Source organism: Adelges cooleyi, unplaced genomic scaffold, assembly GCF_023614345.1.
Source record: "Adelges cooleyi isolate 19-005CV unplaced genomic scaffold, UGA_ACOO_1.1 ACOO_flye_CR_arks_rails_tigmint_CR_PRNA_247, whole genome shotgun sequence".
Taxonomy (NCBI): domain Eukaryota; kingdom Metazoa; phylum Arthropoda; class Insecta; order Hemiptera; family Adelgidae; genus Adelges; species Adelges cooleyi.
The window spans coordinates 8,451,628-8,472,052 of NW_026095912.1; the positions used below are offsets into that span (position 1 = coordinate 8,451,628).

Sequence of the window (20,425 nt, forward strand, 5' to 3'; positions counted from 1 at the left end):
TTGTACTACCAAAATGCCTTAATTTCTTGACCCACTGATTTGGTTGGAGTGGCGTCACCTTATCTTCTCTACATCGTGTCTATAGTCTATACACACATAAATCCCACAAAAATGGCGGACGTCGACTTCCATTCTTATCACGAGCTAGCAATCTAGATCATTATATTTATCTGTGGATTATAATATCTTCTTCATTAGCGTTGCGTTTCCTCTGTCAACGGCCGTGTATCTTGAACTGTTTATTACTTTTGAACTATTTCATTTGATTCTGTTCAGTTTACTCAAAACTAGACGGCGTCGGAAATGCGACCTCGAGGGAGATTGTGCACGCGTTCATCTCTTTTGCTTTAAGGTATGTGTTATCGTGACGACCCACACCACGTGAAAGTCACGCTTTAGGTTCAATACAAGCGCCAAACTGTCGAGTATATTATGTTTTGCACAGCCTATACATGTTCAAGGTGTCTCCATACACGTACATTGACACGAGCGCGGTCACGATACACGTTTCTATTGCTTCTTCTATGGCGGTCGCCCATACGGTTGTAATCACCGCTGTCAAATCTCGAATCTTGCAATGATTTGAATAACGATTTATTATATTATTTATTACTATAGATAATCCGCAAAAATCCACGTGTACGACGCAAAACACTCCAGTACATGGCGCTCATTGGTCGAATTATTAGGAATCGATCAGGAGTTCTGTTATTAACGAAAATCCAAAATATTTGAGTGTAACTTTAGATAGATCACTTACGTTTAGAGAACATTGCGAAAAAACAAAGCTCAAAGTAAATGCAAGGAACGGGCTATTAAGAAAGCTCGTAGGATCAGCATGGGGCGCTGAACCACATGAAGTAAGAACAACAGCGCTATCTCTATGTTTCTCCACGGGAGAATATGCGAGTGCAGTATGGTGTCGCTCAGCTCATGCAAAAAAACTGGACACTGCCCTTAACGAAACGTGTAGAATAATTACGGGATGCTTAAAAAACACACCAATCGAAAAGCTGTATATACTAGCCGGTATAGCTCGCACCTCATATTAGACGACCAGTACAAGCAGATTTGGAAAGAACAAAAATGGAAACAGACACTAAACATGTCATGCATGGATCTATAATCCCAAAAAACCGGCTCAGGTCACGTAATAGTTTTCTAAAAGGAACTATTAAGCTAAACAAAACACCATGTGAGTCTAGACTCGACAAATGGGGAAAGGAAGTCACTTCCGAAAACCAATGGATACAACCAAAAGAAACTCTACCATCTGGCTATAAGAACAAATGGCAGATATGGAAGTCCCTGAATAGACTTAGAACTGGTGTAGGACGCTGTACAGTCAATTTGAAGAAATGGGGACTACTGGGAGAAGAAGACACGACATGCTCATGCGGCCAAGAGCAAAGCATGGTGCACTTACTTAGGTGCCCAGAGAGCACACACACTTGTTCCGAAAAGGACCTTATACATGCGAATCAAAAGGCCATTGACGTAGCCCAATACTGGGCGAACACTGTGTGATTTTACAATTAACCGACCATGACAATACCAAAACATACTGTGATTTATATTATATTATTTATACAATTTTATATATTACCACAATACTATTAGCGTTACTATTTATTTATTTATTAATTTTATGTATCCTATTGTTATTTTTTTGGTATTTATTTTTATTTATAGTTTATGTTGTTTTATGTTGTCTGACACGAAAAAAAAATGGCGCTCATTAGTCGAATTATTAGGAATCGATCAGGAGTTCTGTTATTATTAAACCCAATTATTATACCCAATACAGTTCCAACAAAAGCATACATTTCGGTATCTTTCTTTGGACGGTTTATAAATGGATCAATGTATCAATTATAAATGTATAGCTTGTTTTCTCGATGAATAGTCCATACAGAGATGGCCAATTATTTCATACGCGTTCGCGAACAGATGCAGAAAACGGTTCATTGTTTAGAGAATTAAAAACAGTAGGCATTAATCGTTGAAAAATTTAGTGCAGAAATTAAAAAAATTCAACTGTTTTAAATTTAACAAAAATCATTTAAAACATATCCCAGAGGCTAATAAAAAAGCTGTAATTGAAGAATGTATATATCGTGTATCCTCGTGTACCAAACAAGATTATAATCAAACTTTATTGCCTATAAAAAAGGCATCGCTAATGATATACTCTAATGGTATTTAGATTTTCTGCCGAGATAGTATACTCTTCGTAAACGAGTCTTGGGTCAAGAAACTGCAGGAATATCATTGGGTCTATGTAAGATGCCTTCGACTTAAATGTTATTCCTACATAGGTGTTTATATAGGGTATATTGCTAGGATTTTCTGTGCTAGTATAGAAGGTACTCAATAAAGGTGAATACGATTTTGCCAGTGAATACTCCAAAACTAGCTAGAACCAGTTTAGTGATTACAACCGAAATGATACCATACGGAATGAACGTTACTGATAATGATTTCCAAGGGTTCAGACTTAGCAAGCCAAAGCTCGGAAAATAAATGTGTAAGTCGTATTCTTCTACTGGTTTAGTATATTTTATGGCGACACGACACCACATTATTATTATCAGGGCTTGGCGGAGGCACACAATATTGCATACACAGGCGATATAAGGCCATGTTGCCAGTGGCCACTGCTCGCGTGCACTGCTTATGAGTTGTGTAATATGTATATAATACAGTATATATTATGTAAACTAAGTATACAACACATTACACCCGATTACATTAATTACATTGGTCCGCTAATCGTATTTAAAGCTTTATCACCGATATGAGAAGCAATTTAAAACCCATCACAACCTACATTGTATCCACAGTATAGACTACACATTCGGTTAAGTCAATGTGGTGTTTTGTCGCCGAATATGTACACAGAGTAAGTGCGCGCATTTTATGTATCTTTCTGTGTCCTCAATCATAGATAATGGGAGAAAAATTGATATTATGAAATAAGAACCTCTATTAAATATTTATTAGATTTTTTGCTTGCACGTGGCTTGACTCCAGCTGTAGTCTGCTTGCCTAATTAACCAACTCATTAACTTGATTCGCAGTCAGGTAAGAACTATAACGAGCAATGCGACTGTTTTTGCCACGTTATCAGCCAACAAGCTTTTGACTGAAATGTACGCCTCTCAGGCGTTGGTACTTTGTATGTATATATTTTTTCCAAGGTATAAATGTATTTTTTGTTCACCGTCATCTGGTCCCTGGGTAGTATTGTCGGCGTCATTACTTTTGTCCGAAATAATGAAGTTTTCCTTTCTGCAACGGGGTTTCCATTCCGTTCTCAAAATGTTTAATCCTGTTACGTTAATTCCTTTGGGGTCGCCTTAGGAGTAATTGACAACTGCAGGCTATTCATAGCCATAAATGTGTTGTACGATCTTTACTACCAAAGCATCGCCCAAAAACGTGCAATACCAAACCGCCGACAAAAAAACGATTGAACTTATTGCACTTTTGGAGTGTGACTTTTGTGTGGGTTCACTTATAGAGTGTGTGATTTACTTATTAAACGTGCTTGCCGATAATATTACATTTACAATGTGTTTTCCAGATGAAATTACACTGACTTTGCTCATAGATGGCTGGCAGGATGAAAATCGCATGTAAGCTGATAAACGAACTCACCACAAAATGATCCTCGTCCGACGAGTACCCGAAGACCCGCGATAACGGTAAGTGAAAAATTATTATAAATAGTAGTAGAGCATATTTAAATTGAAAAAGTATTTATCTACATAGTTTTGCACTAAAAAAATAAATCATGATAAAGCTAGTACAAAAAAAAATGTGTGTATTAACCTGAGAATATAACATGCAACATTAATTAATAGTCCGTCACTTTTTTTGTTTACATTGAAAGCGATCTTCCAACTTTCATCTATTCTGTGGTTAATTATTCTTTAACTTGAATTGTTAGTATAATTATTATCCTGATATTTGTAGCGATAGGTTTGTTTTTTCGTGCAAGGATTACTTTTTTTGTTGTTAATATAACATTCCGATTTGGTACTTGCGTGTCTTTCCTTATGGTTTATGACCCGTTAACGTTACCCGTTGTACGGCATTAACCACGTTTAGAGGCTTATAAAACTTTCGTCGAAAGCGTGTAGGACTTCAAAAACGACGTTGGCGCAGTTTTTCATTATTCTGTATACATTACGTTGGACGACAACGTAATACTACATTTTAATATTATGTTGTGTTATAATATAGCATATAAATGTATACAGGAGAAAACAACGTGGTACCGGCTAGTAGGGCCGCACACGACATTGAACTAGTTTCGGCGGCCGACCTAGCCGGCGTTTTGTGGATTGTAATCATTTGCATGCATGCTGTGTGCCGTGCACCTGCTACATACGAGTATACCTATACCTACACTGCACACTATAATATAATATAATAGTAATATATGTTATTTGAACGAATCGACGGATTTGTCGTCACTTGTCCGTTTGTGTGGGATCTGAGCGGCCTCGAGACGGGACAAAACCGAAAACGAACAAAACGGGTTGCCGCCATGGAGATTGTATGATATAGTTTTACCAATAATATTGTTCTTTGTGTAATCAAAAAAAACAAAATTCCAACTCGCGATGGGCTTATGGTTTGGACCGGGCTAGTGTCAAGGCGAACCGTGCAACGTTTTCGGGCACGTACACAGTTTTATACTTCGAATAATAATAACATAATAAAAGACGAATTCAAACGTCTTATATTATACACACAAACACGCCCGGCATAGGCAACACTATCGCCAAGTGAAGTTGACCCGGAGTGGTCGGCTCAAGGCCGACCGATCGTCTGGTTTTGACCGTACCTGTTTAATAATAATAATAATAATAATGATAATCTATCATCCATTATAAGCCGCGCACGGTTTACCGTTTTCATTAACCTCTGACGCCGTTTAATCGTGTTGCGCCGCATGCATTATCGCACAAACATAAATAAATACCTACCTACACACAAATGCGATCGGCGTGGCATCTTATCAAAAAGTATTTTGTCGACTACCGGTTGCTATTCAAACGATTCTGAACGTCATCGCCACAATCGCATGCCACCGTCGAGGTTTGAACTCTTCTTTTTTTTTTTCTAATGTTGTTTCGCAACTTTAATTTGGTGTACACGTCATACAGAGCAGACACGATCCAAAATCGTTTAAACGCATTTTGTTTTCTAAAAAGTATACATGACTTCTTGATGTTGACGAGGTGCTCTAAAAAAATAGCAGGAGTTCCTTCGTCGCGGGCGTTGAACTACTTACAGGTGAATTACCGGAAACGGGATCTCGTGTGCGCCCTTCATAACTTTTTGTCGGAAACGCTAACTAAGTTTAGAACGTGACATTAAAAAAAAATGTACAAACTTCCGGTATTCGCAATGCGTTTTACGCTCTTAAACGTACGCTAATTTAACTTTATTTCCCGGACCTTATCCACAACACACCGTACTGGATGTCTGAAAAGATTTGGCGATCTTTAGAGTGTGTATAAAGCTAAGGTTTAATTTTTTTTTTACTAACTACTCAAGAGTTGAAACAGATTACAAATTCTAATTATTAATTTATTTGCTTTTTGTTCTTGTTGTATATTTAACACATGCCGTATAGTATCTTAAGATTCCGCAATACTATAGATAATGATTAGTAGCATAACACAAAAACCAAGTAAATACTTATCATTGTTTACTACTTGCAATAAACTGCAATGTCTACCATAACAGAGTAATAAATGATCCTCTGTACCGCATTAATAAAAAAGATTGAACAATTGTTGTTGGTCGAAAATCAAAAATAAAACTTAACCTAACTGTTGACCCTACACTTGATGGATTTGAGACCAAGACTCGCCTATCGACAAAAACACTTTTTTTAGAAAAATCAGTTCAGTCTAATACAACGTAGATAGCCAATAGGTGTCTTTTCAAACTTAATTTCAGGTTGCCTACGATGATTTCAGAATGTGAGCATTAATCTTTAGACCGGTTAGGGGTTAATGGAAGACATGTTAACCGTAATAGCTATAGAGGATAATGTCGGTGGATTGTTTCTGTGTGTCCATCACTGCTGTACATTTTACTGGGGTTTAGTGCACACACACCAACATATATATGTCCATTCTCGCTGCTTTCGAGAAACATCACCGATACGTTCTTTTACTCAAGAAAGCCTGCATACCTACACTTGTCGAGGCCAGCGGTTAAGACAGGATAAAAACGACCTGGCTACGATGATAGACCGCGGGCGGAAAAGTCCACGAAAATAATATGAAATATAATTTTTTTCTAAAGTATATATATTTTTTTTACTTTTCGAACGCACCGGGTATCTCATAAATAACTCTGCGCCCCGGTACGGGTATTAAATGGGTCGTATTCCCTGCCGACCACGAGGATCCTTTTCGCCGTTTTGTAAGTACGAGCGACCAACAAAGTACACAAGTTTTCAAGCTAGTCGTTATATTATACAGTTGGCTTTTCAAAATGCAGTGTATATATTTATAAAATATATCATGCGCGCGTGTGTTGTACATAGTTTAAGTTTTTTCATCTCTATACATTATACCTACGTGTGCCCCCGGGACCGGGCGTACGCATGCGTTTAACTGCCGCAGGTATACATTATGTATTAAGTATGTGTACGTTTTATTCCCAGAAAAATTGCATCATTGTACCAATACCTTCTATTATAGGATATCATCAAAGAATTCCAAATGAAAACTGTGTGGAATGAGTGGTGAATATGGGTGGATATATGGTTATATATCTAGCAATTAAGTCCGGTTACTAATTACGGTGACGTTAACCAAGCACAAAAGGTTATATCAACTGACTTTATTTTGTATACAAATTATAAACACCTTAACTAATTCCAACTGCACTATTTAAATATTATTATAGATAATCTTGTACAAGTATATTGTGTACTGACTACTGGCTTTAAACAAACATCTCAAATAGAATTGTTATCGCATGCTAATTAACGGGAATGATACTTAAAATATTAGCACTGAACAATGTTTACTTGGGAACATTTAGATATTAGGTGTGTGCATAGTATAATTAACTAAATAAGTTATACCATTTCGGTTCGTTAGTGAGTAACTAACAAGCGCATGGTATCTAATCGCTATTTGTTTTTTGCTATATTATGTTTAATTAGTATTTCCTGCGAAGTAGCCCGACGACTATACCGAAACCGGTAACTACTGTATGGTTATTTTAAACATTCACAGAAGTATATTTTTTAGGTAATTGTTTTTATTGTACCTTACACATAACACTACAGTATTCTCATAATCAGTGTGGAGAAGTTTTTTGTTAACACAATTGGAATGGTTAGAAGAATAAATAGATTAGGGCAAGGTTGCCTAACGCTTAAAATACACTATTTGTCGTTTGTCATAATATATACAATTAATATACTAGTCAAATGCACCAATAACAAAAACTGTTGAAATTAGAAGAATTATACATAATACTATGTAGGTATACACTTTAATTACTAATGCAGATATTCGTGTTCAATTACATAATATATTTAAAATGTCCACTGAGCATTTTAAGCTATCAGCGTATGGACGTGTAGACCGCGTTGGTCGCCTGTAAGACATACTTTGACGTATACCTACACAGAAGGTATTTCTGAGAGAGGCGAATGGTCGAAGCCGACATTAAAAAACACGTCGTATAACTTATAAATACGAAAGTGACGATAAATAATAAATGAGACCGAATAGCAATGGTTGCCGTCGCGTGTACGCTATTTACGTACCAGAAACCGCCGGGTGGAATAGGACGGAAAACTTTAAAAAGAGAAAAAAACAATTTAAAAAAAATATATATATTTCTATACTGCATTTATTTATTTTTTCGCACTCGTGAACGGTATCCGAGAAAGAACCGGGAAAATGTTGTATGTCATAAATAATCGCAATATACATTGTACACATCTCGATGTGTCGCCGTCCGTGTAAACGACTATAGACCGAGCGACGGGTTGTGTTAATTTTTCAAAACCAGTAAGTGCGCGCGACCGTGTAAAATAGTATTCACACTTTACCGCCGACGGTTCGGTATGAACGAATGTAGTAGCTGTCGTTTTTTTTTTATCTTGTGCAGGATATCAAGCGAATATTATCGTTAAAAATATATATATACCGACCAGCCACGCGGTAATTCATCGCAAAAAGCTTTCCACGGGATTGACCGGCCGGAAGAATATATTGTACAACGCCGACGACCAATTGGGTCGAACGGTTGAAAGGCACGACCCATACACAGTTCATTGGGCCGACAGAGTGCAAATCCGACAGACTATATTATACGAAAACGGTAATAAATAACATTAGCATACGGCATGGCGCCGAGGTCGTTTGTGAAAAGCCAAAAAAAGAAAAAAATAGGAAATCTTATACGAATGCACAAATGCGGCAGTCGAAATAGTTATTTTTTAGATGGCCCAAAAACGACGACCTTTGACAAAATTGTCGTTTGGAAACTATGTTCACTACAATAAAACCATAAATGCAATACCCAGACATCCGTTGTGAAACGTTTTTCTCTCTGAATCCTCGTGGATAACGCCCAAGCACGAGGCCGTTCGTTTTGACTATACTATATACATCAGCTGTATCCCAGAGGCGCGGGTATTGTTGAAATTATAACTAAACGTTAGATGGGAAATTTAACAGGAGGATAATTGTAAAATTACAGTATTGCATATTTTTTCATGAGAAATTCGTGTTAATCTATTGGAACACAAACAATTTTATGGTTTCTCCGTGAAGCTATGGAAAATTTCTTTTTACTTGGCAATATCTAGATAATACCTTGTTCTTGGTTTGTTTCTCGTGAGAGTGGTGTATTTAATATTAATTTTAAACACGCTTGTACAACTGACTAAGCTATGCTGTGTACAGTCGCCAGAAAATAATCTGTGCTAACAAAATATTGTTTATTAACCTCAGTCGTGGCTATATAAAAAAAAACTATATTGGATATCACTGGTAAAAATCGTCCCATAGCTACAATAAGTCAAACGGATGGAAGCAACATTGTTCTCGGAGCTTGCGTTCCGAGAAAACGCGAACGTTGTTGGAATCTCTGAAGACAAAGAGGAAGTCTGCTTGTTCGTGGTAACAATTGTATATTGTCATTCACTAGATAAAGGCGGAATCTGCATACGCAAAGTAATGAAGTCTTCACACATCGAACGTATTATAGCGCAGTCAGTAAACCGCAGGACGACGAGAGCCCATTGACACCTTCGAGGCAATGTCTCATATATTCGTCTTACCTAGGATTTACTATAGGATTAGTATTGCAATAACGTATGAATATTAAAAACAATTAGTGACCTTCCAGGATTCCCATGTTACTTCTACATAACATTAGCCAGGTGTTCTAGAGTGTAGTCCATCATAGAAATCATAAATGTATAATGCGTGATCGTTGCTAATGGAAAACCTGAAATGACACTCTTATCGTTGATTACAACTTCCTTCTGTCTCCAAGTTACTTCAGACAAAAGCTGTAGCAATAGCTGGTATTTTAGTGTAAATTTAGAACCAGAGCTCAGTTTATAGTGAATTAACTTGTTGATTGTTTCAACCGTAAACATGTAATGTGTTCGCAAGTATATTACAGTTAAATTGAACAACTCCTTTGACTCAATGACAGTAAAAACTATATTAGACACTATTTGCGAGATCTAAACGGTTTACATATTATAACGTTCGCAAAGCGGTAACAAACACATCACAATAATCATCTTGTCAGGTTAGGAAGCCAGTACGAGGCCAATTTTGGTAACCGACCAGAAACATATACGCCAAATTTCGTTGGGTCGAGTTGGGACCATAATTGCGTATCTTGTCGGTTGAATAAATATTATTATCGGCTTAATTATCCGCTGTCGACCCGTCGCCACCGTCGCCCGGAGGCTGTTTTGTTATTTTAATTTAAATCCTTACTCGGACTCAAACATCCCCTAAACATTACACGGTACCCCAAATTACAGAGTAACCATTATTCGGGTGTTCGTCATCATGTTTTAATAAAACTGATTATTAAATTTGACATATTTTTTTACTGTATACAAACCGAAATGGAACTCTCACTAAGGGTTTGAACACTATACTTTTCGATTACAGCGCTTAAGGTCTGTTCGTAATTGATGATCGCTCTGAGGCTGTACGGGTAGTGTGCAAATTGAATCATCAGTGCACCATTTTTTTTTTTTTTTTTGACACTCCGATTGTTTGATTTGCGATGTTGTCGCAGTTGTGTGTGTTCGCACTGGGCAACGAATGTTAATGTACTTGAGACAGGTCGAGACGTTCACACTGTATAACGTTATGCTGAAAACCATCAACGAGAGTCAACGTCATGGATATGATGACGATGCAAATTAAATGAGGAAATGAGAAAACGTGCCATTCGCTCAGTACATACTTAAACGGGTCTGGCAGACCTTTTTTTTCATCCGAACAAAACGCACGTCGGTCAAAAGTAATAACCGTTATAATAACGCGTCATATTATTACAGTTTTTTTTGTGAAATCACAAATCATTAAAAACAATAACCGGAAAACCCCTTTTCAATTTTCATATAACCCAAACGCCATTGTGCGTTTAAATGTCATCCAATAGTAATAAGTATTTGTTTTACAGTCGCGGAGGGGAAAAAAACTTTGTGTGTGCTTACATGGTGTTTACTTTAAATTTCAACCTTCACCTTGACGGTTCTCTATCACAGCCCACCACCGCGGCCGATCGATCGTGGCGACCGTATAAGTGGTTTTTAAATAAACCCAATCCCATGTTGTTTTCTCTCGCTATTATTATTCGTTAGCTAAACAAGTTAACCGTTAAGACGTTTTCTTCCTCGTCAAATCGCGTACGTAAACAATAATACAACTATTTACTTTACAAAAAAAAAAACAACACGTTTTTGAGACAACTGTTGAAGATTTGCTCTGTCTTAAGTCATTTTCTAAAGTACTTAGATGTGTGTCACATAATTTCCGTCCCTTATCAGATACTTAACCTCGTGAACCATTAGCTAATGGTCAAGACGGGACAAGTTAATGGTTTATGATAAATTCAGTAAAATAAATCTTTTATTTTTTATAAAAATCAATTTATGTTTAGATCTGTCCCACCCATGTGTTTACTATATTATTCTCTTCATCTAATATAGTGCACTTTTTGGCTTAGATTTGTTAATTATTATTGTTATTAGTTTAAATACACATATAAATTAAACGAAATGTATAAACCAATACTAATATTTACTAACTTATTATTCCAGACGTAAGAAAGTTCATAATATTATTGGTATCACTTATAGTCGATTTTTATAATGAGGCTTTCAGCTTTTGTACGATAATGGTCGTGATGGTAAATCATGATTTTGTGATAACTATAAGCCGGGGTCAGGTTATTATATACAGCCTCGGGGCTTAGGAACTTTCTGTTTATTAAGGTAGAAATGATTTGTCAATCGATTTGAAGGTCGGTAGAGAAAACGGCGGGGAAGTAAAGGAAAAGTTTCAATGAACGAGCAGCCCTTAATAATTCATACACCGCTACCGTCGGAGGCCGGTCCGAAAACTTATAAGGTCTAACTTTGTACTTCGGGTATGAAAATAGACCAAGCTCAATTTCCGGTTACATCCGATTGGAATACTTGTTATCAAAGCATACGGAATACATTTATAAGCCCAGATCTGAAATTAGATTATACTTTATCTTTGTAATTTCATAAACACGAGGCTAGCCTTTGAGGTAAGGATTTTCTAATTCTGCCGGTCGAACGCTCAAAGCACAGCTGGACACAGAACCTCATTAGCTTTGACCTCCCAAAACCGGCCCTAAAGCGAGACACTTTTTCGTTTTTCAAACGTCACATGCATGCAAACGTAAATACAGCACGAGCTCTATCGATTTACCGATTCGTTACTGTCAAACTCTAATAACCGCAATTGGACCCACAGAGGAGTACTGCAAGAGAGGCCGTCGGATTATTCTGCCGCCTGTGAAACCTACACAGTAATAATAGTAATTATAATATATGCTCGTGCACACTTGGATATATTTATGTTATACATATATATTATACTAACGGCGGTATAATATAGCAGCCATACATCATAAGCGATCCCTTTTGTGTATACAAACGCGACAAAATTTATGATCGCAAAACGGATCATATCGGGCCAGCAAAAACGGAGAGAGAGGCTTCCTTAAGTATTGTAGCAACTTGTTAATAACACAAAGTGCGAACTAGTTCAAAGTGCAAGCGCGGAATCAAGATTATGATCGAGAACACAAAATAATAATTTTTTTCCTTATAGTAGAATTTGTTTTTATCGCCTATCGTTTATAATTAGATGACGAAGTCAGTTAAAAAAGTGACATTTTGACATCTAATCAACTTGAAGCATTAAAAGATTGAAAACTTTGTATAGTAAATTATTTCTATTAGTTGTTATATTTCCCAATAAAACATAATATTTCTGAAACCATTTTGTGTTTTAACAACTTAAGTTTTTCTAAATAAAAACATAACAAAAATATAGGTAATTAACAAACATCTGGTTAAAACAAATAATGAATAGTATTATCATAATGTTTCATAATAATATGAATTCGTTATAATAAAATTATTATATAATAAAATTGATTAAATACTTAATTACCAAGAAAATATAACAATTATTTTAATAATAAGTTAAATAAATGGCATTGTTTTAATATCATGAAACATTTTGTCAAAAAATGAATAACGGAATGTAATACAAATAACTATTCAGTTTGAGTTTCAATAACTATACAATACGTATATTAGACATTAACTACTTTTAATAATCTTTTTTAAATATTTTTCTATGGCCTGTTTATCAACCTGGTTTGGTTGACATACGTTTGTAAAATAAGTGTGTATTACTCAACTGGTAGAACAAATTAAAAACTAATTTATTCGTTTATGATCACGTCTGAATCGAGTGAGTAATTATCGCTTAGGCAGTAGATTATTGATGTTTTCGAGTACCTATACAGGTAGGTCTCTGCTGTAAGTATGTAATCATATTTCTATTGTACAAAACAGAAAAATTATATTTAATTCGAACGCTCGAGATATCTATAGTATTGTGTGTTGCCAAACTTATGGTATACCCCTCAAGGCTTGGTATTTACTGAAAGGAAAGAAGAAAGGCATTTTTTTGTCTACTACCGCAAGCTATCGGAATTTGGCTTCCGTTTGCCTTGGCCCTATTCCGTCGTTATTCGATCGCTCGACCATTGCCTAACAAAAATGTTCGACTGTGACCAATTTTCCGACCGTTAATATATTAATATTTACACTATACATATAAACTGAAGCCTATACAAGTTAGGTATGTCGTTTGAATTACTCCCCCCCCCTCACTTTAAGTCCGAAGTAATTATGTGGGTGCATTATATATTTTATAAGTCGTTATTTGTAATTCCATATAGGTTTAATTCGGAGCCAAGAAGATATTGGTTTTTGTTTATTTTCTTATTAATTTCACTATTGTCAACTATCACTATACGTTTGATATAAAATAATTTTCAAAATAATTAATTGTTGTTTCCATCGATGAGTCCGACTCGAGAAAATAATTAATCTCGAATCAAAATAAAAGCTATAAAACAAACGGTAAACACTTGAATTATTGAACATGAACTGCGGCGTTGTCGTTTCTTTGTGCGGGTCCGCCTCGTGAAATTAACGATTGTTTGGTTACACCAATGTTTTTTTTTTATTTTCATTTTTTTAGTGACACAATAATGATTAATCCGAGAAAAAAAACAACGCCAGAGGAGAGTATTAAAAACAAGCGCTAGTACCAAAAGAAGAAATTCAATGCTCAAGCACTTTTTTTTTTAACAAGGCGTTTTCTTAAAAATGATAATTCACGCACGACAAGAGTACTCGCATTTTTTAGGTCAATCTTTATTGCTAATATCGAATATAGGATTAACCTTAGAACCATTTTATGATTGTAATTTTAAATAAAAACTATTTTTTAGTTTTCAACCACCGAGTGTAAAAAGATAAGGCCAATAAAGGATGTTAACATTGAAAAGAAGCGAAACTGCTCCAAGAGCTCAAAAATCATATTATTTACAAATAACAACGGCAGAAATTAAGTGCGGTTCTTGTGTTTTTGTTTTTGGAAAACAATTCAGTTAGAATAATTTTTTTGTGAAAATAACATTACAAAAACATTTTGAGAATAAATGAAACAAAAACAATTCCTTCGATATAACCCAAATCGATAAAAGTTTAAAATTATCTTAACAAACATGCTATATTTTCACGAATTACAAAGAATATTCTATGTAGTACCCTGTACTTAAATATTATTTTTTAAATTTATCACTGTGACTGAATAGTAAATTACATATTATTATAGTCTAAAATAAAAAATGATGAAACTGCTGCATATAATTTATTTACCAGCATTGTGACTGACAGCTAATTAACAGGTTTCAAAATCATTTTTCGAGAGACGAAATTACTCAAAATCGCTCAAGATAAAACTTAATTAAAAATAACATTGAATTTACACGAGAACCGCATCTCACGTGACAGGTAGGATTGAACGACCAAAATTATTATTCTTAACCATTAACCATCATAGATGGAAATAACTCGGGTGTTTTTTAAGCCCCGCCCAATCTCAAACAAACTATAGAGAAAAGTGTTTCAAAAATGATCAGTTCCCCTCTTCCAATTATCAACGCAAAAAGATCAACGTATCAACAGGATCGTCCGGCGTTTACACGTTTCCGTATTAAGTTTGTACAGTTATGAAGTAAAAATGGCGGTAGATACTTTTATTTTAAAAGAGACATACCGCAAACGTGACGGCTGTGCTGGGGCATTGTGTCGATTACTAATTAGCTTCGTGTTGCGCGTCATCATAGGACGCATCACGGGTCACGGTATGACGGTAAAAATATAAATGTTAAAAGAAATATTAAAAATATTTTTTTTAAAAATCGAAGACTTGGCGGTCTTGGCACAAAAATCGTATGTTGAAATGGAAATCAAAGACGGTCAGGGGGGCAAACGGGACGAGGTACAAGTTAATAGGGTCACACATCCTGTCATGGCGGGGGAGGTTAGAAAACTTCTAATAACGTCTACGAATATTTCCCAAATGCATGTGCTCGCAATTATTATTATATTATATTTTTATGTATTAATGTACAAACACCAGACATCCCGCCGTACAAGGTCAAACGCGTTTTCGGTCATGGCGACGATGTCATTAAGAACGCGTTAAAAGCTCAAAATATTTTTAAGGTACAAAAAGAAACCGTTCTCTACTAAGAAAGAGCTGACCCGACAATGAAGAGAAAGTACAAATCGTTGTACTCGAACCCCAATTATTTATATTTCCATCTAATTATTAACTTTCTATAAAAACACAAAAACTACTCGGACGCTTCAGCTCTAATGTTTTAATAGTAAAATTACCGCTTGAACGTCAATTAATGAGATCTTATAATATTTATAAATTGGTTGAAGTTTGTAAAGGATTTCTTTGAAATTGCTAACAGTTTACACCTATACTTGCAAAATGGCTTTGGCAACGTTTCGCAAGCATTTCACCTTTCATGGCTGGCTATGTTGTATGCTGGTTAAGTGATGTTCGCTCCACTGCTGCCTGTAAAGTGAAGCGATCGTCTCCACAGTCGTCGATAGTACATACATGGTAATATAATAGCCAGATGATAATAATATATCCACTATTTTTTTTCTTGCCTTGTTGTTTGTCATTCACCGCCGCTAGTTCCTTTTCGCGGAATCTCCCCCTCCTCCCGACTTTTTCTTCCGTGTCCTAAAACCACCCTCTATTTTTTAATTGACGACTTTTTTCCCAGTGTGGCTTCAGTTAGATTGCGTGTTACACAGAGGCAACACACTGTGTATTGGTATGTCGGCTATCGTGACTAAGCAATTAATTAACGCGCATGTTCCGAGTATAGTAAATTATCCATATAGAACAACTCTGGTATCCATTAATAATTCTTGTGCTTAACGAATTCTCGTGTTAACAATACAGAGTAGATCAGACGGTAAGGCGACCGCTTGGCTACTGGTAAGAATAGCGCACGATCTGTACCGTTTTTTGTTGTTTGTCGTTATGCCTTCCTATTTACGTGTCTACAACGATAATAATTATACAGCAGTATAATAGATGGCAATTAATATAGACAATGCACAATTTCGACCGGTCTTGTACACTATATTATGCTTATTAACTGCCGGGCCTAAGGCGAGTGTGAGTATAATTAGCCCGACACACGCCGTAATCGCCGAATCCTTGAGTATCCATTAACGCAAACGGATTGGATAACAATTAACCGTGTGTCACGTAATTTACCGCTTCGATTCAAATGTCTTATGCGGCCTTATGGTCGGTAAGATGTACATCGAATGTTCAGCCAAGATAAAAATATATAGGTATGGTAAAAAAAAAGCACATAAGTTAAAGAGTAACTATACTCAAAGCTCGTTTTACAAATACCGAAAAATTCAAAATGTACACTCCGACCAGAATTGCAAAAGCCCGATTTATTTTTTTTATCTCGACGCAGTAAAAGTTTTTTGGATTTTTATAAGCCCAATAAAATCTTTATAAAGTATGTAACTCTAAAAAAATATTAAATATTTGCTGGGTTCAAACAAAGTAAACATACTGAACGGGTTTTCGTTAACATTGAATCAAAAAAAAAAATACTGAATCTAATTTATACCATATTTTACATTCGAAAACAAAAAGTACTTTACTAAGATTGATCAATATGATTATAATACTTTAAGGTCCAGGTCGTGGCTATTTTTTAATAAAGGCAATATTTGGAAAAAAAGTAATTTCAGATTTAGTAATTTTTGGTAAACGGGAAAATCAATAAAGCCTTGTGAATAATTCGGATTTTGATCATTTTTTTTGTTTTAAAGAGGATTAATTTCAAATGTTCATTAAAAAATAAAAAGTACAAAGACTTTAAGATAAAAAAAACATTATTGTAGAATTTGAACTTTTTATTAGATATAGGAATTACATTTTGAAATAAAAATGGAGATTTTCATAAGACCGTAAAGGAATGTACTTCTTTCAAAACAAAAATTAAAATCCAAACCTTCTACTAAATGTTTTTCTTTTTAGGGCAAAAAAAACTTACTGCCACTGAGATAAGTGTCTCAACTCTCAAATAATACCAAAATTCGAACACGAAAAGTAATTGTGTACAATCTTATACTTACATAGATGATTAAAATTTAACCATCACAATATTACAGTAATTTTGATGGTAAAATGTTGAAACAATTATTATATACATTTTTTTTTTAAATGTGAATTTCTGAATTTAGATTTATTATAAATCTATGAAAGAACACAAGTTTATGATATAGTGCTAAAACTTGAATAGAAACTACACTTTTAATGATACAAAATTAAAAATAAATTTATTAAATAAAAATAAATCTTTGTTAATAATAAGTATTTTTTTTTTTAGTTTTAACCACAAAATTCTAGATTTTTAGATGTATAGCTAAAGATTTAAAATATATATATTCTAAATTTGTATTACGTTTACCCGTACTTGGCGTTCATAAAAAATATACTGGACATTGTTAAGTGAGCTGAACACGTTATATTCGCCATTCGTGTACTATACACAATTATTTTCATTGCTCTGGAGAACATTTCCCGGTATTTCCACAATAATACCTACTATTGCCATACACGGTAAAATAATTAAAAGGGTCGAATCACCTGCACCGAATTCGGTCAATCAGTTTCAGTCGACAAATTTTCATTTTGGGTCGGACTGAAGAGAACTTGTTATACTATAATGTTACATATATATGATATTTTTTACAACAGTATATAATGTACAGGGTTCCGGTACTTGTACGGGGTGGTTTCGATGATTAATTCGGGTCCCATCAATTTCACTAAAAAAATACACATTCTCATAAATAAAAAACCCGACCGTTTGAGTTTTATACGCTCTACCCGATTTCCGAAAACCAGAAAAACTGCGTTTACACACAAAAAGCACATGTTTTTCTTTCGGTGATATTATTTTAAACGGGTACACTTTACAACGTCAGTATACATACGGTGACGTGACGTTTATATGTATGTATCAAAAGAGTGAACATTTTATGGTTAGTATATTTTATTATTCGCACACTTCTTCGAAGGGAGAGGTAAAATAAATATTATGCTTATATCCCAAAGTAGGCAAACATTATGTTTATCCCGTCAAAAGCAAAAACAATAATGGAGTTTTTAGAAAGCAAAAAAAAAAAGGGATCGCACAATGTGTTATTCAATTTCAATAGGTAATATAAATATATTATACTGTATTTTCGACGAGATGGACTTGGGCGCGGTCCCGTCTCGTTTTAGCAGTTGGCGTCGAGTCTAAGTGATGTTAAACACACACCGTTGCGTTTTGTAATAGAAACCGAGCCACGCCATCGCTTCAATTCGGCTGGTGTCCGATTTAGCTGTCTAAAAGCTTTCTCAAAAGCCTGTGTGTATAATAATATCTAATAATAAGGGCGGCGAAATGGCTCAAGGGGAAATCGCACAATTCACATCGGAGTTCCCCACCCCCAGTCGTCGACAGTGACATATCAAAACAGTATTAAACTACACGTGTAAGTGGTGAAAGAGAAGAATATTTATGCACAACAAGAAAAACGGCCGGGAGCAGTCACGAAGGGGGGGGGGGCAAGAGTCAGTTTTGAGCAGAGTCAAAACGGTTTTTTGGGGTTTTGGTAAAAGATTTCTACTTTTTGTTCCGATTATAGGGTTTGAAAACGTTTTCCATTTTTTTTTTTTTTTTGAAACGGTTTAAGAGAATTACAATTGAATAATGCGTTGTGAGATCCCTTGTGTGTTTTTTTCTTTCTAAAATCTCCATTATTGTAATAAACGCACTCGGAATTGATAACGACCATGACAGATTGGACTCGAGACGGCTAAACACAGAGAGAAAGAGAGATAATTATATTATATTGGATGACAGCAAAAGTTGCATGGTGCTAACCAGGAGGCATGTCGTCGAATAATATTATTGCACGTTTCACTCAAGTTAGTAGGACTCCTGTTGAAACGCTCCCGTCGGCTCTATATTATGATAATTATTTTAGCAAACGCGAAATACCACGGTCCTACTTTGCACGTGAGTATTGAATTTTCGTGCGCAATACATGGAATTGTGTATAATATACAATGTATAAAACAGCCAACCGATAGCTGAATAGGTAAAAAAAAAAAAACGATAAGAAAGCATTGTGGTATGTTACCGAACGCGTCGCTGTACACTACACACCGTACTATACTATCTGTTGTTTGGCGTCTGGTCGTGTTCTGTATGTATCGCCAGTGATGCAATTATTGGTGTTTCATTTATTTGTATTTTATTAATACACTGACCCCAAAACGTAGTTCGTGCGGCATTGACGTAGGTATAGGTAGATAGGTAGGTAGGACTACTTGCTGTACGTGATAACGACTGGCCGGTTTGATGTCACGGGAAACTACAGCAGACGCACGTTTGGCCAGCCAACATAATATCAAAAACTTCTCTAGCAATATATAAGAATTTAGCCCATAATTTAAAAAAAAGGCCAGTTTAATTATTTTGGGCAGGGGTTAAATATTTTTTTAAGGTCCAAGATCGAAGTTAATAAGTACTAATGTTTATTGTTTAAATAAAGCATGTATAATAATTACATATGTATATATTTTTTAATTATTATTATTACTGTCGTTAGCTCCGATGAGAAACTAAAAAATATTTTTAGAGAACCACAATTTTTTTTCCTAACAATCGTATCGATTTATTTATACAAGGTGGTTGGACCAAAACTTGGTAAGTCTCCCCCTACCTAATCAAAATCGCAAAATTTAACATATTATTCACTTTGAAAAATGGCACGGTATGACTTTCAAAGTAGTATCAAATAAAATTGAATTCTTTTTTGGACATTTCCCAAACGATTTGCAGTCAGAACTAAAAACGGTATCATTTAATTTTTTTAATGAGTTACACTTAACTCTATATAATTAAGGTTCTACTGGATTTATAGAGATTCTAGGCACTATAAACATTATAAATATTTTATAATTGGATGTTCAAAATTTACAGTTTAGTCTTGTAGCTAAGACAAATACGAAAGACATAATGATGAACATCGAATGTTTATCGTTAAATAATTGCTTAGACGAGTAAGTAATAACTGTTTAAATAAAAATACCACCCTCTTGTATTTAAGTTGCATCCACACGCGAATAAACACAAGACAAATTCAAACAAC

At 35.1% G+C, this 20,425-nt stretch overlaps 2 protein-coding genes across 6 annotated transcripts in view; one reads left to right on the forward strand and one right to left on the reverse strand.

Moving 5' to 3' along the window:
- LOC126836339 (calcium/calmodulin-dependent protein kinase type 1) overlaps positions 1-20,425 on the reverse strand; it is a 139,161-nt gene that overhangs the window by 94,457 nt on the left and 24,279 nt on the right. The window lies entirely within an intron of this gene.
- Positions 1-20,425, forward strand: part of LOC126836338 (uncharacterized) — a 158,943-nt gene that overhangs the window by 91,071 nt on the left and 47,447 nt on the right. For both annotated transcript variants that reach the window (XM_050569575.1, XM_050569576.1), the window contains exon 2: positions 3,587-3,707. The gene's annotated coding sequence lies outside the window, so the exon portion shown is untranslated. The remainder of the gene's footprint in view (positions 1-3,586; positions 3,708-20,425) is intronic.